Consider the following 14694-nt stretch of genomic DNA (forward strand, 5'->3'; position numbering starts at 1 on the left):
ATTTTTTTTCTCGCATCTATACTATCATCACTAGTATTAATTTTGTTTTTTTGTTTTGGCCTTCTTACCTACAATTTTTCTTGAGAAAGTGAGTAACTGACCTTTCTCTTAATCATTATTTTATTGCTGTGGAATTACAGAATGAGTTTTTGATGTCTCTTACTTCACCTTTGCTTATTTTGGTATTGCAATAATTGTCTTCAGGCTATTGCTCTTTTAGCGGAGTGCAGATGAATGGACTTTGCCTGACCTCTTTAGCTAGCAAGGGAGAACAACTAACTTGCTAGCTTTTGGTCATGTATGTGCAGCAGCACAACTTAAACATCTTGGGTCTGAGGATTAATTGAAAGCTAAAAACCGGAGATGAGGTAGAAAAGTCAGTGGCAGAAAGCTCTCTTTGTGTACAAAGGCAAGTTCTTTCATCTGGAATCAACCCATTAAAATGGTTAATAAGCAAGTGCCAAAAGGTTGAAACCTCAGCTGGTTCTGTCAGGTTTGGATTTGAGAACATCATTTAGTTGGTGCCCCTGATCAGCTCAATCATAATTCAGAAGCCATGTAAGGTTTTATATACAATGCTTCTACTGCTGTCTGAAACTAGAATAGTTTAAAATAGAAAGTACTGAAATATACCGATGAACTCTGAATGGCTAGATAATAATTTGAAAAACTAGAAGCTTGGTCCTGTGTCACCATCGGATTTAGAAGCATGTTGGATAAGGGGATGTTTACAGAGTGGAGGCAGTGAAGAATGCTAATACTGTTCGCAAAATAAGAACCTTTCTGAAAAGGAACGTACAGTTTCAAGAACAGATGGTTTAGTGGTAATAGAGACTAGCAAATTTTTGTTGGCTGGCAACCATCTTTCAGGTTAGGATCTTGTCCCGAAAGCTTTCAGTTGACTTCTATTCTGCAAAGTACTTTGTAAAAGGGTAGAGTAAATCCCTTATGGAACTTATTCTTCCTGGTCTAAGAAAAATGACCTTATAGTGAAAGCACAAGGTAAGTGACTGTAAACCATGGTAGGCTTTGTTGGAGCAGCCTTCGGCTATTTCAGATTTTTTTCTGCTCTCTATGCTCCTGAATTAGCATACTGCAGGACGGTTGTCACCCCTTTGATGGAAGGTGGGAAGACTGACTTGGAAACTTGCACAAGTCTTGCTTTGATCTTCTCATTTTTTCTGTAGAAGCAGCATATTGTTTGTGAGACAGAGCTTACATAATCCTCCTTCTCTGTGTTTGTGTAAACATATTTAACACAGGGCTTTTGTTTCTTGACTAGTTTAAATTTATCCATGGCTTATGTGCGTTGTGGAAGGGGAAGGAAGAAGCATGAGTTGCAGGATGCATTTTGGATTTCTCCTTTCCTCCAGTGCATCAGAACTTGTAAGGACTCATAATAAGCAAAACAGAGGTGAAATAATCCCATTCTTATCTTATATCTTTGCCCATCCCTGCTAAGAGCAGACTGTGTCTTTAACTGATCAGTGGTATTGCAGTTCTCGCTCTTTCCTTGCTGAGTTGATTCTCCTGTCACACAGTAGCTGGTAGAGAGGCTTTAAATGCAGAATTAGCATATAAACCTGTGCCATTTTTGGCTGGCTGTTAGTGTTTAAAGTCTTTAAAGTAACCCACTAAAGACAACGCAGAAGAGCAAAAGTCAGCCTGGCTATGTGGCGTGTGTGTTCTTGTTTAATATCGGAATTCCTGGTATGGCCAGGGATGCATGCCAGCTTTGGCAGTTCGGGGCACAGTTCAGATACTTAAGTACTGTACTAAAAATAACGGGACTGTTTTAGACTGGGACCCAATTAGGGAGAGAATAACTTGTTGCTCTGCAGTCAGTAATCTGAAGTAGCAGGCAGGCTGCAATGTGCAACTAAACTCTGCTGTTTTGCTTGCGGAGTTGCCAGTTCTGATGCTGCTTTCTCTCTCTGATCCTCAGATGCTTTTCCAGACGTTAAAAAAAAAAAAAATAAATCGCCCTCTTAAGGCAGACTGTGTGCTTTAGTTCAGATTTTAATACTGCAATGTTTAGTAGCATTACAGCTCCTAATCCTCCAGTGGTGGCTCAGGAAATTCCTAGAATGCAGGGAGTGGGAGGTGAGGAGCTGCAAGGTGCCCTCCTTGTCACAGCAAGCAAACTTCACCCTGCCTTGCAGAAGGGCAGCGAGGGTGAATCTGCGTAGCCAAAGAGCAGAGGGGGCTGGTTTGAAGATGGTCACTTTTCCTCTGGTTTGCCTGCTAGGAAGAAAGCAAAAGGTAGTATGTTTCCCAAAATGTGCTTCTGCTGCTTGCTTTCCTATATCAAGTACAGTGGAAATAAATTGCACATTTAAGCACCTGAGACAAAGCATTACTTTACACTTCAGTAGTTTCTCTCTGATGGTTTTATTTTTGGTGATGCTGCTTGCTGCCACCTTCTATTAGATCACTTAGATTTCAGTGAAGTGTGTTAGAGGAATCTGAATTTCTCTGTGTGCTGGGCATGTAGGGAAGGAGCAAGCACCCTCCAGCATCCAAATCCTCTGGTCTTGGAGGGTTTTCAAGTGATCAGCTGCGTTTGGTCCCAGTTGTCTGCTGCTCATCAGAGATAGTGATTTGTGGAGTCTTAAGCAAATGCTGCAGTGGATGTGCTTGTGCTGATGCTTGAGATGAAAGCTAAATGCACCTAAAAGTTCTGTTTTTGTAGACGTCTTTCTAGCATTCTATTTTGAGAACATGAAAAAGGCAGAATCTTTTTGGTGTTGTGACTCTCGTGCTATTTTGAAACCAGCTTTTCATTTTAACCAAAATAAGAAGCTGATAAGAGGCGTTCAAGGCCTTGTTCAGCTGTGGTCTCTTAACAGCTTTCAGTAGGTTGATGGGCTTACGTTGTGATTTCAAGGGGACTTCATTACATTTGTGCAGGAAGCTTAATGTTCCTAAAAATCTTATCTTTTGATTTGCTCTTGTCCTGGCCTGAAATGCGAAGGAAGAGAGTTCCTAAGTGCTCATAATGGAAACCACACCTTTTGTAGTGGGCCTTACTGCATCCTGGATATCACTAATCCCCATGGAAAAAGTGGGAGAGGCGCTCTGGTGAAGTGGTTCGTGCTTTGTGTTATAGAGAGTCAGTGTTTAGGCATGTGCTTGTCAACTTGCAAGCTACATGTATTCTACCTTCTGCATACTGCAGCAGCCTGTGGGACTTGCTGTTAAAAGTAAATGTTACATGGAGGATGCCTAGCAACTGTAGATTTAAGTTCTGTGCCAAATTGTTAAAGGTGCAGATCTGTTAATTTGATGCAGTGTTTTCTGGAGGATGCAGTGTGGTGGTGCTGAGATTATGATTCTGGACCTCTGTGATGTGGCTATCTTTCCAGCTCTCCTTCACCATCCCTGTTAGGTTAATGTCTAGGGCCACAATTCACAGCCAAGAATTATTATTTTTTTAAAAATATAATTAATTATGTTAATTTGAATTGGGACCTTAGTTCATGTGAAAGGGCTATGTTATTGAGCCTAGCTGTGGGGCAAGCAGCCCTCTGTCCTGCTGTCTCTGGAGGGGGCTGTGAACCTGGAGCAGAAGAACTTAGGACCAGCAGCTGGGAATAGAAATGCCTTGAATGGAGAGCTCATGGAGTATTCCTTCTGCTTCATGGTGAGCTGTGCGGCACTGTGCATCTCCATTACTGTAGCCACTATCCCGTGGCAGGCTTTATCCAGTGCTTAGCCTAAATTATTATTTTAACACACTGATAGGTCCAGTCACCACATGGGAATTATTTTCATGTTTCCTGTGCACTTCAGATCTCTTATCTACCTCTTTATTTTGAGAGGGGATTAGTCATTCTCTGGGTACCTAATGTGGGTTCTCCATAACCAGCTATATGTCTGTCCTCTTCTCCCTCAACTGTCTCTTCTTTGTGCTTAGTGATCCAGGTCTGTGTGTTTCTGCTGTAGGAATTCCTGTTCTCGGTATTCATTCTGATTCTATTTCACCCTATTAGTGTCATAACAGCCTACAGTTTTCAAGAAATGGGTGTGTCCTTCGTTTAATGACTTGTCATGATTCTCCTTTGCTTCTGGCAATTCCGTGATTCTTAATACTGTATTTCTTTGTGAGGTCTCGTCTGCCTTTTTTTTTTTTTTCTTCTCCTAAGATGATACTTTCAAACAAGACTTTTAGACTCCTGACTCTTACTTCAGTGGTACACACAGGTTTTTTTTTTTCTTCTCCTTTTTTGCATGCTGACTTGAGTTTGTGGAAATTAAAGCAATGTTGCCCTTTTGTTTGCCCATTTGCTTGTGATCATGAGATCATTCCACTGTGCTTTGTGTGAAGCTTCAGCTCTGATGCCTGAGCAGGTCACGCTGCCAGTAATATTTGTTTCACCTCCTTGTTTGTCAGGTTTCAGGTAGTTTATGGATATATTGAAAAAGAAGGCTGCTACAGTCATTCTTGAGACTTCTTGTATGGTTCTGTGTTTTCCCACCTTTAGTTCTTATCCTTCAGCTGGTGTTAAGGGGGGGAACCGCTCCTGCAACTGCAGCAGCTAAGGTCCTTTTAAGAGTCTCTAGTTGGGGATAATGTCCAAATGTGTTTTTGTTCATACAGTGGCTCAAACCTTGCATAGGTTTGAATCATAACTTCTGCAAAAGCTATACTGACTCTTCCTCATGCCATCTTATTTATTATCCATGTCTATGTTATTTAGTTTTAACTAGTTCTCTTGGTAGAGTCGTCACCTCCTGATTTTTTTGGTTCCCTGATTTTTACCTCACACTCACTTCTGAAAAGTGATCTGACTTACCATCTTTCGTGCTGTGTCCAAATCAATTTAGGTGTGATAGTGTATATATGGCACTTAACAGCTTGGCAGTTTGGTGTTTTCCCTTAGAAATCTTGGCTGAATTCTTTCTATTCTAACAACTTATTACAGTCTTTTTATGTTGCTCTTAAAATATCATGTATCAGCATTTACTTAGTGTGTTTATGTGTGTGTATATATATACACACACACAGAGACACAGTCACACATAAAAATATGGTGCCTGGTGAACTTTTGCAGATTGATATTGATTTTTTTGTTTTCTTTTATGTTTTCCTGGTGACCAAACTTAACATCTTTTAAGGAACTAAAACAAAAGTGGTCCTTATTTTTTTCCTGTCAGACCTTGAAGGTGTTTGCAACTAAGGTGAGTTTTGAAATAAGAGGGAGGAAAGACTTGATATACTGCATTTTGTATTAGAAATGATATTGGATACCATTCCAGTCTGGTCTTCGTGTTCAGCCTTATGTCCAAGTTCACTCTTGGCATTTGTTTGAAGGTAAATGTAAAGGTGAAACTGATCTTTACTATCCTGACTTCTAGGGCTTTTGCCTTAGGTTATGGGGAGTGCCTGTTGCAGCATCAGTACATCCTGTGTTCTGTTTCTGAACTTCAGTGTCCCTCCTCAGCGTTGCAGGTTCTCAAGTTACTGGGACACCAAGTTAATATCTTCTAGTACATTTGGCAGAACAAAGTCAGAGGAATGTACTTCTGGGTTAGAAAGCTTAGGTGTCTAAGTTCTGTAGCACAAAGATTAATACAAAATTCCCATGCATGAGCAAGAAGTCTCAAGCAAGCCTACCACTAGCAAAGGAAAAGACCTGTGAAGCTCTTGTGTATCGTTTGCGGTGTTCCTAGTGCATTGGGAAATGCTGCTTTCTTGTCCAGTCTGAGAAGTTGTTTATGAAACCTAATATTGCCCCGTGAAACTCAACACTTCGCTTCTTAATACTACAGCCTGAATGATGGTTAATGAAGTGGACAAGGTACTTTGTGTATCAGCTGTTTCAGGCGTCATGAAGTCTAAATACAGCTCTTCCTTAGCTGGCACTTGGAAGCTTCACTTGCTTCCAGGGAGGGGAGAGAAATACCGGTGTCATGGCGCAATCCTGTTGCAGATGTATCCTCTGAAAAAATAAATAAAACAGCTGAGTCATTTATTCGTTCTTTTTCTTCCATGCTGCCGGCCAATCCTAATACCCTTGTATTTCACACAGGAGGGAGAAGGCAGACAATACTGTCTTTTATTACTCATACCCCGCAGGACACTATCTTCACAAAATATGGGTGGCGTCTGTCTGTCTCCACTTCATGGGAAAGATTAACAACAATTAAGGTCAATACAATTAAGGTTGTGAAAACCTTCGAATAACTGCAACATCTACTTATACTAGAATAAATAAAATAAAGCTGGAGCTCTAATTGCCAACAGAATGCTTGCTCATATCTGTTTTGTAATTGCGGGCTTGTGAAATTCATACTGTTAACCGGTCCCTTCCCAACCAGTGCAAATGACCAGTGGTCAGTGCAAATAGTGGTTTGGCCAAGAGCTGCAGGCTGAGAAACTGAGGTTGCAGGATGAGGGGTGGTAATCCTGTATAAAATTTGGGGCACTGTGAACCTTGCCATGACAGTGGTGGTCACATGCCTCCCAAGAAGGACATGGGATGTAGTCAGCCCTTCAACTCGGGCATGGCAATTAACCCCCTGAACTGAAGGATAATTCACTGTGTCTCAACTGACTCTTTCCCCCACATCCCCAAGCTCCTTAAATTTGATGGCAAGAGAGCGCCCAAGTGTGTTCAGAGACAGACGTTTCTAGAAAAACTGACTTACAATGCATGTGGACATTTTGCTAGTATATGAGGAAAAATTTACAGGATAAAGAGAATGTCCTGAACTTTGCTTTAGGAGCATTAATTCATATAAAGCCATTTTGGTATAAAAAGATATTCTCCTATGAGTAGAACAAAATGTTTTGAGCTGGAAATGCCATACAATGATCATCTAGTCCAACTGTCTAATCACTCAGAGTTGACCAAAGATTTAAGTTTATTAGGATGGGCATTATCCAAATGTCTCTGAAGCACTGACAGGCCTAGGGCATTGATCATCTCTCTAGGAAGCCCGTTCCAGTGTTTGACCAACTCTCAGTAAAAGAAATCTTTTGTAATATCTAGTCTGAACCTCTCATGATGCATCTCAGAACCATTCCCACACATCCTGTCACTGAACACCGGGGAGAAGGTTTACAGTAACTAGGAATCACATATTTACTTAATTTTGTCTGACTATACAGGATGATTTCTTAACTTTGCCGATTGTTTGTTCTGCAGATGTGTTGCACCTTCCTTCCGGAAAATGAAAACCTCGGTGCTGCTCAGTTGCTGGGAGCTGAAGCCTAGTCGTTCTTGTCACATGTGCTCTCTACAGAGGGAACAATTTGTGTTCTGACTTGGTGCAAAAGTGGAGTGACTTTGCTGTTCTTAAGACTTCTTTTTCTGTGTTTAAAAACTAACCTCATGAGACATTAAACCTTAAAAGGCTTAACCTGCAAGATAGGGAGGTGTTTCAAAAGACTGTTAGGTATCTATCAACAAAGTCTGGTAGAAAACAGCAATGTCTATCTATCTGTCAGACCAAGGGGGAAATTCAGGTGTGATGTTCCTTGGTTTACTCAAATTTCCCCATCTACTGATAGCGGTTTTCTGCTACCCTGCATTTCCTTACACCAGCTGCAAGGAAAGTGGCCAGTGCTGCTACTTACAGTTGTAGGAAATTATACCCATATTATTCCTTACGCTTACTTTGTTGTTCCAAGGAGTGTCACTGAGACTGCTCAGAGTGCTGTTATTAGCCAGTGTGCTGTTGTAATTCAGCTGGAACAGAGTATGAGGGCATGCCTACAATTTAGAAGATGATGCTGAGAAGGTTTACAACTGGGAGCTTCTTTGGGAACCATAGCTGTCTTCCCATGCCATGGAGAAGAACGCTTCATTCCTGTGAAGTAACTTTTTCAAACCTGACTCTTGAGAGCCATCCAGCTTTAATAAACTTTTGCTTCTGTTTTGTTGTGAATGAAACCTTTTTGGTTCTAATTAGTTAAATGTGACAGTCCTCGTGAAAATTCTGGTGCTTATTTTAGGCTGCTGACTTACCAGACTAGAAAAGATGCATAGGCAAAGACGTTGCAGGAAAACATGATTATTTCCATGCCATAGTGTAATTTACCTGAGAGTAAGGTGAAAGTATTGGACATGGATGGCATATTCTGTGATACTGCTGCACAACTGAAGGAGGAGGAGGAGGAGGATGTTAAAGGCTCTGGGATCTGCAAGTATTGGAGCCTTGGATGAAAGAAATCTTTGTCCTTTTCCAATAACTGAAAGTAGCATGAAAGCATGTGGTATTTGTCTAAAGTCAAATTAGGTGGTTGTGTGAAGCCATCTCTTTATGCAGAACTGAGTTTGAATAAAGTAGTACTGCTAATTAGGGGGGCTGAGATGAAAATTGAGACTTTTCTGATGCATCTGTCAAATTGATTGTATTAATGATGAGTGAGTTTTAATAGATCAAAATACAAAGTAACAAACTTCTGACTTGTTATTTCATCAATTGAGAATGGCAGTTGGAAATTTCGAACTTCGGATATTCAGAGAGCCTTTGCAAGAGAGCTTTCTTGGTGCTTTTTTTTTTACAGATCTTTTTGTTTTATTACACTGCAGTATATTTGGGGAGGGGAGAGAATTTTTTTGAAGAGCAAAACATAAACAGAATCTCTGCCTCAACAAAGGAAAATTTGGAAAGAACTGAACTAGATATTTATTTATTGATTGATTGATTGTGAGATGGAGCATTCACAACACTGAAATCTCCTATGCTGACTGGAGGGATTATCTTTTGCATATTGTGCTGCTGCAAAAGAAGCTTTTCATCTCCTTGTTGAGTTCAGATATGTGTATGTAAGTGTGTGTAATATATGTTTATGTACACATGCGCACAGAGCGAGATTAAACCATAGAAGTCGCTGGGGGAAGCTGAAGCTTTGTCAGGATCAATTTATGCAGTCCAGAGCCTAAGTCTGGGAATGCTGTGGGACTTTTCTGGTGTGATTGTCAGTCTTGTCCAAAGGTGCTGAGAGTTTGAAGTTACAGTGCTGTATGTTGGGGAGGGATTCCTCTAGCTGGTTTTGAGTCTTCAGGCTATGGATGTCTGCATCTGAGCCAGTCTTCTAAATGGCTGGTGTTGTCAGTGGAAGCAGCTGGGCACTCTAGTGATGTGCTTCACTGAATTGTGTAAGTTGTCAGGGGCCTCTTGAGATCATCTGGTCTAAACTTCAGCTTGCTCTGACCTCTTCTAGATAGCTGCCTTGGAGTGAGATGACCTGCATGTAAGGAATGCCTGTTTCTCCTCACTGACTGATGAGACAGTGCAGGGGCATATGTTTCCTCTGTACACATAATAGGGTATGTGATTTCTTTCCTATCCTGTAATAGAGTTGTGGTCAGCTCTGGACGTAGCCTGGATGTTGATTTGTTCTGTGGACAGTGTACTGCAGGACTATAAAATGAAGTTGTGTATGGGGATGCTTATGTACTGTCTTCTCCTTCCTTTCTACTGCTGCCAGTACCATTTGGACAACCTCGGGGGTGGGAGAATGTGGATAGAACCCGTGGGTGGGTTCCAAGTTTGTACTACAGGTGTCTTGTGGGTTAAAATACAGTGTTAGGTAGGGAAGGCACTTTGGCTACATCTGGAGCCTACACCCCTTGAGAACAAATGTTCCTCTTCAGTGGCTCTGTAGTCTGAAGGTTAACTAGGAGTGTTTCTCGTTTAACACATATCTAGTTAACCTTCAGTGCTGGTGACATTCACTGTTTCATGCTTCTGTTAAATAGTCTTATGAGGCCTGAAACAACAGATCTCCTTCATGGCATCGTGGAAGAACAGGGAAGTAGCTCTTAATGTAGGTGGCTTGGCAAAATTTTCTAGTCAAGTATTTGGCCTGCTACCCAGCCTTCGATATGTAATCTTAGGTGCTGCCAAAATACCATTCTAATTAAGTTGACAGAGTCTATGAAGCCTGGGTGGTATTACTTCACTTTTCTTTGCAATGCTTTCCAGCACTGAGTTTTGAAAGGATTGATGAAGCTGTGACACTTGCAACCTCACCAGAGTTTTCATTAAGATGTGATTTTGGTCACCTTGTGACTTTCAGGATCAAAAGAGGAATATTCTCTTTTTTCCTTGCTCTGCAGGTGCAAGTTAATAGCAATAAATAATGTACACTAATGCACATGGAACATGTGATCAGCTGGCCAGACTTCAGCTTTCTGTTGAACATTAACACATTAACCCTTCTACAAAATATTAACCTGTTCTGTAAGGTTATTTTCTGTTTTGTTTACACTTGGTTGGAAAAGCTATGCTCTGTTTGTCCCAGGGTGGTATATTTACAAGTAGGTCAACATACTTACTTTTGAGATGTCAGCTTGAAACTGTTCAAGGACTGAAAAACATAAGGGAGTAAGAAAGACTTTTGCTTTTCCTATCTTCTTTTAATTAATTAATTAATTTATTCATTAAAAACTTCCAGCCTGTATTTAAGAATAGAACACCAGTAAATTTTTACTTGTGTCTTGAAAATCAGCTAGGCACTGCTGCATCATTGATTGCCTGCTGCTAACTGTAAGCCACCCGTGGATTTGGAGCTTGTGTGTTGCATAATACCAGCAAATGCATCTGAGATTACAAAATGGTCTCTTTGCTCTAAGAAGAGATTGTTGTGATTTGTGAGTAAGACAGTATTAAAATACGCAAAGTATCTATGACATCAGTATCGTGAAAGTGCAAGTAGTTTTTTACATCTGAGTATACGCTGGCACTGCTGGTGCTTCATTGCATTGGAGTGATTCAGGGCAGTCTCCGAATTGTGTACTCCAGGTTGGAATGGCACAATTTTTGTTCCAGTCAATCGTGTTTGTGTATTGCTTTAGTTTTCTTTGGGTTATCCTTTGCATTACTTGCATTTCTTCAATATAGCTTTCTTGAATAAGGTGAGATTTTCCATTTGTCTCGAGAGGAACCTAGTGTTTGCTAGAGTTGCCTCCTTGCACTCTTTGCAACTAGAAGCAGAGTTGGCTGCCATCTGCTTGTGGTTGATGTAGTCCAGGGCTTGCTTTCATGATTGAATTACTCATGACTTTAATGGGTTATTGCTTACCAGGTATACTATGGTAACTCCTGCCCTGCTGTGCATGAGAGGTAAAACGTGTTTGCTTATTTATTTTTACTACTTTACTGCTGTTACTTACTCCTGTGCTGCATTTCACCTGATTTGTGGTTGAACAGTTGAATTATTTAGAATAAACTATATTTGGGAATGCGTCACTGCAAAATTCTTTGGAGGGTGGGTTACTGTACTGTTGATATTGGGCACTACATCTCTGCTCACAGCATATAACTTTTTTTCAGAGGCTAAGCAAAAAAACTTTCTTTTAAGTGTACTAGCCATGCAAACAAGAAGCATATTGAGAATAACCTGTGCACTTAAGTGTACCTCTTATGGTATCTCATCTTAGTGAGTAGTATGCTGCTTGAATTGAAATGTTTTAACTTGCCCTTCAGCTTCAAATGTTTATATGGTATTAGACAATGTAAATAAACCAGTGCTTATTCGCTAACATAAATTATAGATAGCTGTAAAAGCTGCTGTTAATTGATTTGCTTTAAAAACATGAACCATGCTGTCTAAATAAAAGCTTTTGATAATCCTAGTTAATAACTCTTCAAAAAAATCTTGTATGAAGAGGACAGCAAGTGACACACGTATACTTACTCTGTTAACTATTGCTATTAAGCTCTGTAAATCATCAAAATGAATAACCTGTCGTAACGTCCTTGTTCTACAATGATGTGTTTTTTAAAGCCAGGAAAAGTATTTTGACTCACCTGAAAGCTTTGGAGCTCAGGAGAGACCTAAGGAGGAATGTGGATGGTATTGACGGATGTCCTCTGCTTTTTCTTTTCTGTGCATGAGTATGGGTCTTAGTTTTAAGGTCAGTCTTATGGCCAGTGCTCTGTAGCTAGTAGTGTGTTGGAAAAAGTAGCAGGATTAGTGAGGTGCTTTCCTGAGTCCCTTGCATAAGTCTTACTGAGAAGGAAGATTGCTCTTAAAAAAGTATCCAAGCGAAGAAAAATAGGTTGTGAATAACTGTAATGATTGATGAATGGATCGTTTGGATGAAACAGACTTAAAATGCTCAACAAACTGATCAGTGGGTCATTTGATAAAAGATTGCCTTTTGTTCTTTGTTTCTTTTTTATGTATCTTTGGCTTCTGCATCAGTCAGAAGAGGAGGAAAGGCTTCTGCATGCTTTGGAAGATTCTGTTCAAAAATGAAAGCGTGTTCCAGAGAAATGAGGGAACGGAAACTGGGAACAAGATATATAGGTTCTGTAGATTATTTTATGATTGGAGAATTCCTCTGTCAGGCCTATGTGTATATAAATGTCAACTATTCCCTTTCCTAAGTGTTGTCAGGAGGCTGTAAAGGTTGCAGCTGTGGGCAACATCCTACTATCTTGTCACCTTAGTATCGGGAAGTTGAGAGAGTCCAGTAAACCTTTGCAGTGTAATGCTTAGAGGTAGGGACATGGATTGGTCTGTGGTTTCAATCAGAATCTGTAATGATCTGACTTTCTCAACAAAAATGCATTGTACAGAGGCTGATGAACTTGATCTGTAGGTATAGCAGTTAGGAAGAAAATAATTGTGTGTGTAGTTTAGTCTGTGGCTTGGGGGTGTCTGGCTTTCAAGTCTCACCTCTATGCAGGGAGAAAGACCATTCACACCAGTGGCACGTTGAAAATGGAGAGGCTTACTAGTGTGTTGGATGCAGAAAGGGGTGCTTTTGGCAAGTATGGAACAAAAGCAGACCTTAACTGATTTTCTACCAGGGGAGGAAAGTAAATGTCGTTTAGAAAATGCAACTTTATATTTTGTTTGGAGACTTAGCAAATGTTTATCTTCTGTGAGATGCCTGGAAAGCAGTAATTCTCACGGACGTGGAGTAGGGAAGATTTGCCAGCTCCTAATGGCAGTAAACAAAGAAAATGAAAGTTCGCAGGTTGCCTCTGCCACTGTAATAGTTTGCCACGACTGGGAAGGGGTGATCCTGTTCCTTTCCCCTCTTGCTCATGCTGCCCTGCCTTTCACGTTGTGCCAGCCGAGCTGCTTGTCAGCTCTAGGTTTACTGCACTTGCTTCCTTAGCAGAAATTTAACCCAGCAAAACAAATGAGTTAATTAACAACAGAAAATTTTACTTTTTTTTTTTCCTTCCAACTGAACTCATTAAGGACCGTACACAGTACAAAAGAGGGAGAAGGGAGTGCCATGAAATTGCTGGGAGGAAGTGGAGGAAGAAAGCAGAGCAAGGGCTGATGAAGAGAGTGGGATGTCTGTCCTGTTCTTGGCAGTAACAAGCTATTAAATCATCTTAACTGTTGTATAACTTCACTGTAAGTCTTCAGGTTGGATAATAAAAGCCTAAAATAACAGAAGGAAATAATTATTTAGACAACTTCCCAAAATTACAAAATTTTGAATTCTGTGTTATGAGAAATGTGACTAGATTGCAGAGATGGGGGGATACACGCACACACGAAAGAAAATAACACAGACGATGACAGGCAGTATTTGTCAGTTCCCTGGAAATGAAGAATGTCGTGGGGAAATGTGTATACAAAATTAGAGACACGAGTTGTGGCATTTTCAGCTGAAATTGTCCTCTGGCTGCGTCACTATGCATCTCTTGTCCCAATCATGCATCTATGGACCTGCCCTAATTCTGCATATGGCTTGCTGATGGGATTGTGTACTATTTGCTACATAGTTCTTTATTTCAATTTCTAATTAACATTTTGTTTAGACTCAGGTACAGTCTGTTTAGTTGTCAAAGTTCCTGCTTCAAAGCTATGGATTTAGATATTAAGAGGCAGAAGAGGATTTCAAGTGATCAAGGGAGATAGTAAAACTGCAGAGTTCAATAAATGTTTGCAAGCTTCATTACAGGTTTGTTTTTTAAACTGGAATACTTCCTTAAGGGATAAGGGAGAGAATCCTTACTTAAATGGACTAGGTGCAAAGTAAATGTGTTTCTCCAAGGCATTTTTATCTGTGCTGTCAACGAAGCTGCGATCTCAGCAGGTGAACATGAATTCACAGGCTATGAGTCTTAGGGAGCCTTTTCAGAATTTTAGGCAGCTTCGGGAAACAAAAAAATGCTGAATAAAAAAAATATTTAATTTTATTTGGCAAGACTTAAAGTGGGATGGCATCAACTCTTCTGTGCTGCTTCTGAAGTATCTGTTTTGGCTTTCAAAAGCCTGAATTGCCTTTGCCAAGATTCTTCACTTTCTGGCAAAATTACAATGGCAAATGGCTTCCTTTACAAGGTGTAATATTTAGACTAACAGCTTTGCAATTAAGAATGGCAAAGAGAATTATATTCTCTTTTTTTATAAGACCAGATTTTTTAGTATGGAATCGTGGGAGTGTTTGGATGTAACTGAAGTGCTTTTGATTGATGATTTATATTTTGAACAGTGCTTTTCATTTCAGTGCGCAACACTCACTTGAAATTTTAACTAGAACAATGCTTTGTTTTCAAAGATATATTAAAAGTATTACTGTAGTCAGGCAGTTGCTCTATGTTATAGACTTGCAAATGCCTTTTGGGTACGTCTGTGTAACAAAATGTATGTACGCGTGTCAACTTGTGCAAGGAAAGTGGAAAGAAATCAAGGAATCTGCAAGGATTCTTAAATACTGTCTGCTACTAATCTTCGTAGGCCATCAGGATGTCAGTGATAACATT

General features: G+C 40.2%; 1 protein-coding gene across 3 annotated transcripts in view; it reads left to right on the forward strand.

The window, feature by feature from the left end:
• Positions 1–14694, forward strand: part of GRB10 (growth factor receptor bound protein 10) — a 147036-nt gene that overhangs the window by 17350 nt on the left and 114992 nt on the right. Inside the window, exon 1 of one of the 3 annotated variants that reach the window (XM_054058563.1) lies at positions 10292–10341. The exons of the other annotated variants lie outside the window; for them this stretch is intronic. The gene's annotated coding sequence lies outside the window, so the exon portion shown is untranslated. Of the gene's footprint in view, positions 1–10291; positions 10342–14694 lie in introns of those variants that run through there. 3 annotated transcript variants of the gene reach the window in all.

The sequence above is a fragment of the Cuculus canorus genome, chromosome 2 (assembly GCF_017976375.1).
Source record: "Cuculus canorus isolate bCucCan1 chromosome 2, bCucCan1.pri, whole genome shotgun sequence".
NCBI lineage: Eukaryota > Metazoa > Chordata > Aves > Cuculiformes > Cuculidae > Cuculus > Cuculus canorus.